Source organism: Carcharodon carcharias, chromosome 1 (assembly GCF_017639515.1).
Source record: "Carcharodon carcharias isolate sCarCar2 chromosome 1, sCarCar2.pri, whole genome shotgun sequence".
In the NCBI taxonomy this organism is placed as follows: domain Eukaryota; kingdom Metazoa; phylum Chordata; class Chondrichthyes; order Lamniformes; family Lamnidae; genus Carcharodon; species Carcharodon carcharias.
The window spans coordinates 144,001,621-144,008,380 of record NC_054467.1 but is presented as its reverse complement, the minus strand read 5'-3'; positions in this window follow the sequence as shown (position 1 = coordinate 144,008,380).

Below are 6,760 nucleotides of genomic sequence, written 5' to 3'. Positions count from 1 at the left end.
ACCTTGTCCTCACCAACCTGCCTGCAGCAGTTGCATCTGTCCATGACAGTATCAGTAGGAGTGACCACCGCACAGTCCTTGTGGGGATGAAGTCCCACCTTCACATTGAGGATACCCTCCATCGTGTTGTGTGGGACTACCACCGTGCTAAATGGGACAGATTTCGAACAGATCTAGCAACTCAAGACTTGTCATCCATGAGGCTCTGTAGGCCATCAGCAATAGCAGAATTGTAATCAACCACAATCTGTAACATCATGACCCAGCATATCACCCACTCTACCGTTAGCACAAAGCCAATGGATCAGCACTGTTTCAATGAAAAGTGCAGGAGGGCATGCCAGGAGCAGCACCAGGCATATCTAAAAATAAGGTGTCAACCTGGTGAAGCTACAACACAGGACTACTTGCATGCCAAACTGCAAAGCAGCAAGTGATAGACAGGGCCAAACAATCCCACAACTCATGAATCAGGTCTAAGTTCTGCAGTTCTACCACATCCTGTTGTGAATGGTGGTTGGCAATTAAACAACTCACTGGAGGAGGAAGCTCCATCCTCAATGATGAAGGAGCCCAGCACATCAGCGCAAAAATAAGGCTGAAGCATTTGCTAAAATTTTCAGCCAGAAATGCCAAGTGGATGATCCATTCCGGCCTCCTCCGGAGGTCCCCAGCATCACAGGTGCCAGCCTTCAGCCAATTCGATCTACTCCACATGATATCAAGAAACAGCTGAAGGCACTGGACACTGCAAAGCCTATGGACCCTGGCAATATTTCAGCAATAGTACTGAAGACTTATGCTCCAGAACTTGCCATGCCCCTAGCTAATCTGTTTCAGTTCAGCTACAACACTGGCATCTAACTGGCAATGTGGAAAATTGCACGGGTATGTCCTGTATACAAGAATCAGGACAAATCCAACCCCACCAATTACCGCCCCATCAGTCTACTCTCGATCATCAGTAAAGTGATGTAAGGGGTCATCAACAAAACTATCAAGCAGCACTTGCTTTACAATAACCTGCTCCCTGATGCCCAGTTTGGGTTCCGCCAGGGCCATTTAGCTACTGACCTCATTATAGCCTTGGCTCAAACATGGACAAAAGAGTTGAACTCCCGAGGTGAGGTGAGAGTGACTGCCCTTGACATGAAGGCCACATTTGAACGAGTCACAAGCCCTAGCAAAACTGGAGTCAATGGGAATCAGTGGGAAAATTCTCCGCTGGCTGGAATCATACCTAGCACAAAGGAAGATGATTGTGGTTGTTGGAGGTCAGTCTTTTCAGCTCTAGGACATCACTGCAGGAGTTCCTCAGGATAGTGTCCTCGGCCCAATCATCTTCAGCTGCTTCGTCAATGACCTTCCTTACATCATAAGGTCAGAGTGAGGATGTTCACTGATGATTTCACTACGTTCAGCACCATTCGTGACTCCTCAGATACCAAAGAGTCCATTTCCAAGTGCAGCAAGACCTGAACAATATCCAGGCTTGGGCTGACAAGTGGCAAGTAACATTCACATCAGACATGTGCCAGGCAATGACCATCTACCACCAGACAGAATCTAACCATCGCCCCTTGATGTTCAATGGCCTTAACATCACTGAATCCCTAATATCAACATCCTGGGGGTTACCATTGACAAGAAACTGAACGGGACTAGCCGTATAAATACTGTGGCTAGAAGGGCAGGTCAGAGGCTAGGAATCCTGTGGCAAGTAACTCACCTCCTGACTCCCCAAAGCCTGTCCACCATCTACAAGTCACAAGTCAGGCGTGTGATGGAATACTCCCCACATGCCTGGATAAATGCAACTCTAACAACACTCAAGAAGCTTGACAACATCCAGGACAAAGCAGCCTGCTTGATTGGCACCTCATCCACAAACATTCACTCCCTCCTCCACCGACGCACAGTAGCATCAGTGTGTACCATCTACAAGGTGCACTGCAGGAATTCACCAAGGCTCCTTCGACAGCACCTTTCAAACCAAATGACCATTACCATCTAGAAGAAAAGAGCAGCAAATAGATGGGAACACCACCACTTCAAGTTCCCCTCGAAGTCACGCACCATCCTGACTTGGAAATATAGTGTTGCTCCTTCACTGTCGCTGTGTCAAAATCCTGGGCCTGAATCTTCTGGTTGAAATGCAGGGGGTGGGCCCTGTTCACTGACACGTAAAATGACATGCGGTGACGTCAGGCATGTGTCCCGATGTCTCCGCGTGTCTTTCCAATCTTCAGTTCGGCGGGCATGCACTGGAATCGGCTACACGCCTGCTGAACTGTCAAAGGCCTATTTAGGCCATTTAACAGACAGTTAAACTATTTTTTCTGGACTGCCCATCCAACCTTAAGGTTGATGTGCAGGCAAAGAGCCAAGGCAGCCTTTGAATTTATCATGAAACTTCATCCGTGGGCGGGATGAGGTTTCATGAAGGGTTTATAAATCAAATAACATTTTTTATTAAAATTCTTTGACATGTCCCAGCTCATGTGACACTGTCATGAGGGGGACATGTCTGAAACATTTTTTTTCTTCACTTAAATTTTTCATAATCAAACTAATCTCTCTGAAGCACAGGGAGTGCTCAGCACTTCCGGTTGTGCATCACATTGGGTGGGCCTTAATTGGCCCACCCAAGTAAAAAGGCAGCATGCAGCCAATCGTGGGCAGTGATCAGCTGCATGCCCACCTGTGCCTTCTCCTGCTCAGCGCCCCCGATGGGGAGAAAATTCTTCCCCGGAACTCCTTTCCTAACAGCACTGTGAGTGTACCTACACCACATGGACTGCAGCAGTTCAAGAAGGCAGCTCACCACCACCTTCTCAAGGGCAACTAGAGATGGGCAATAAATGCTGGCCCAGCCAGCAAAGCCCACATCCTGTGAACAAATTTTAAAAAACATCTAGAATATTCTTTTTCTAAATAAAGAAGCTGCAACACATCTTCCTTAGACCAAATTGAACTTTCATTTGTGACTGACTGAGGTCAATCCAGCGCAGCTATTCTTTTCAGATTTTGTAATCTGAGGTGCACATATGGACTCTATACTGACTTAGTCCCCGTTGGTTATTAAAGCTCATCTCACACCTGGAACAATTAAAGACCATGATGGCTCTGTCCTCTACTATGCTCCCATTATATATCACATAGTGTCATGTGATAGGATGGTATTCACCAGTCTTTTCACACTTGCTGCAGATAACCAAAATCTTAGAAATTCTATGTTTGTTATTAAAATGTCTCCTAAATTTATAGAATTTAAAACTTCATCACAAATTTGACATTTAATTTGATTGCAGGGATAGTAAATCTTAATAGTGTTATTAAAATTATTAGTATATAAGGCAATAGCACGTTGATCCTGAATGATCTTAACATTAACATTGACAGCTTCTTGATTAACAGGGGCATCGATAGGAATGCCATTGACATTGTTGGAATTAAAATGGCAAAGTGATTTAAAATTTGTATTATAAAATATCAAATTAACAACATTTGATAAAATCTTTGCTTTGGGTAAAAGCCTAGTCTTAAAGGGAGTCCACAGATGTATCTCATTTTCACAATCTTGAGCAACTTCTGCATTCATCTCATTAGGTAACAAATAAATATTATCTTCCATAGACAAAACCCCATTTATTAACAAAATAGAATCAGTAAGTGATCTTATAAAGCCTCATCAGTTTGTGTATGTGTGGATTAGCTGATGTTGCAGTATTGATGGGTATGACAACCGGGCCCTGATTTAAACAATAGGAACATTTGACATAATTAGTCATCGGGAGTATCACACCAATATGGGGATGTTCTTCCACTGGTTATCATCCCAGCTGGAACAGATGAGTCGAACAGAACTATCCATAATTAAAATTTATCAAACCCTTCCACCTGTGAAGCAATGGCTTTCGTTAACCAGCCAACCAGGATGATTTCACCTATCAAGCCGTATTCACCATCATGCCGGGATCCAACCAGCTGAAACAGAAACAGGGCCAATCCTATATTAGCCATGACCTGTTAACCATTCGTAGATTGTGACACAACGTTTCCAGAGGTACCACGTGGAGGTACAACCCACTATGGGTAAGAAATCATAACACCCATAATGATTAGCCCCTCAGGATTTCTTCAGGGATGTGTGGACATTCACTTCAAGGTCCCTCACTTCCTCTACATCTCTCAGTGTCCTCCCATTTATTGTGTAATCCTTTGGCTTGCTTGACCTCCCCAAATGCATCACCTCATTCTCTGGGTTGAATTCCATTTGCCACCTTTCTGCCCACCTGACCAGTCCATTAATATCTCCTTGCACTCAACAGCAATCCTCCTCGCTATCAACTGAGCGGTCAATTTTTGTATCATTTGCTAACTTCTTGATCATTCCCCTTACGTTTACATCCAAATCATTAATACATACCACAAAAAGCAACAGACCTAGTACTGAGTCCTACTGAACTCCATTGGAAAGAGCCTTCCAGTCACAAAAACATTCATCAACAATTATCTTTTGTTTCCTGCCACTGAGCCAATTTTGTATCCAGCTTGCTACATTCCCCTGGAGCCCATGGGCTTTTTTTTTAACTAGCCTGCCATATGGGACCTTGTCAAAAGCCTTGCTAAAATTCACGTAGACCACATCATTTGCACTAGCCTCATCAATCCTCCTTATTACTGCCTCAAAAAATTCAAATTGTCAGACATGACCGTCCCTTAACAAATCCATGCTAACTGTCCTCGATTAATCCATGCCTTTCTAAGTGACAGTTTATCCTGTCCCTCAGAATTGATTCCAATAATTTGCCCACTACCGAGGTCAGACTGACTAGCCTGTAATTATTCATCTATCCCTCGCTCCTTTTTTAAACAAAGGTACAACGTTAGCAGACCACTAATGCTCCGGCACCTTACCTGTATCCAGTGAAGATTGGAAAATGATTTCCTCCCTGGCTTCTTTTAATGCCTGGGGTATATTTCATCCAGCCCTGGTGACTTATTCACTTTGACAAACACAGAAGAAATATTTCCAGAAGATTTCACAGTATGTCATAAAGATAGATCTACTAAAGGTGGAGGAGTCTTTATAGCAGTCAGGAACTCAATTCCCAGTCTCACAAGACATGATTTGTCCTCAACAGATGAGGAGTTAATATGATGCCAATTGGCCCCCCACAACGGGGAGATGTTTTTGTTGGAGCTTACTATCAAAAACCCAGCAGCCTCAAGGATTCATTCAATGACCGAGATGCTAGCCTAAAAATATTTTATAATACAACATTGTCACCCTTCATCATATTAAATGAAGATTTTAACGTTCCATATCTTCCTTGGAATCAAGACAACCCCCAATGTGCAATAAACACTTCAGGAAAACTGCAGCATTTAAGTTTTCACCAATATTACATTGCATTGTTCAACAATCTATAACATAGAAACATAGAAAATAGAAGCAGGAGTAGGTCATTCAGCCCTTTGATCCTGCTCCACCATTCAATATGATAATGGCTGATTCTCTGTCTCAGCGCCATATTCCCGCTCTTTTCCCATACCCCTTGATGTCTTTACAGTCCAGAAATCTATTTATTTCCTTCTTAAATATATTCAGTGACTTGGCCTCTACAGACTTCTGTGGCAGAGAATTCCACAGGTTCACCATCAGCTGAGTGAAGAAGTTTCTCCTCATCTCAGTCCTAAATGGTCTACCCCATATCCTGAGACTGTGGCCCCCACACCCCCCAGTCGGAGGAAACATCATCCTTGCATCCAGTCTGTCCAGCCCTGTCGGATTTTTATACATTACCATAAGATCTCCTCTCATTCTTATGAACTCTAGTGAATACAGGCCTAGTCGACTCAATCTCTCCTCATGTGACACTCCTGCCATCCCAGGAATCAGTCTGTTGAACCTTTGCTGCACTCCCTCTATAGCAAGTTTATGTTTTTTTAGGTACTGCACATAATACTCCAGATGTGGTCTCACCAAGGCCCTATACGGCTGCAGTAAGCCATCCTTACTTCTGTACTCAAGTCCTCTCACGATGAAGGCCAACATACCATTTGCCTTCTTAACTGCTTGCTGCACCTGCATGCTTGTTTTCAGTGACTGGTGTACAAGGACACATAGGTCCCTTTGTACATCACCATTTCCCAATCTATCGTCATTTAAATAATACCCTGCCATTCTGTTTTTCCTACCAAAGTGGATAACTTCACACTTACCCACATTATACTGCATCTACCATGTATTTGCCCACTCACTCAACTGTCTAAATCACCTTGAAATCTCTTAACAGCCTCCTCACCACTCACATTCCCACCAAGTTTCGGTCATCAGCTAACTTGGAAATATTACATTTGGTTTCCTCATCCAAATCATTGATATATATTGTGAATAGCTGGGGCCCAAGCACTGATCAGTGCAAAAATGCAGGAGGACTACCTGTCGATTAGCTACGAGCTAACATGTCTCCAATTTACAAGAACCCTCTACCAATCCAGCAAACTACCGACCTATTTCACTTACTAGTGTTTGCTGTAAATTATTAGAACACACCATTGGTAGTCAGCCAATGAGACATCTTGAAGGGCAGAATACCCTTATTGACACACTTTTTACTTTTTACTTATACTTTGTAATTTTCGTAAAGCCAAATCAATAGAATCACAGCTCATCCTTGACAATGGCATCACCACAATTATTTTAGATTTTTCCAATGCTTTCATTCCTGTACCTCATGCAAAGCTACTGGAC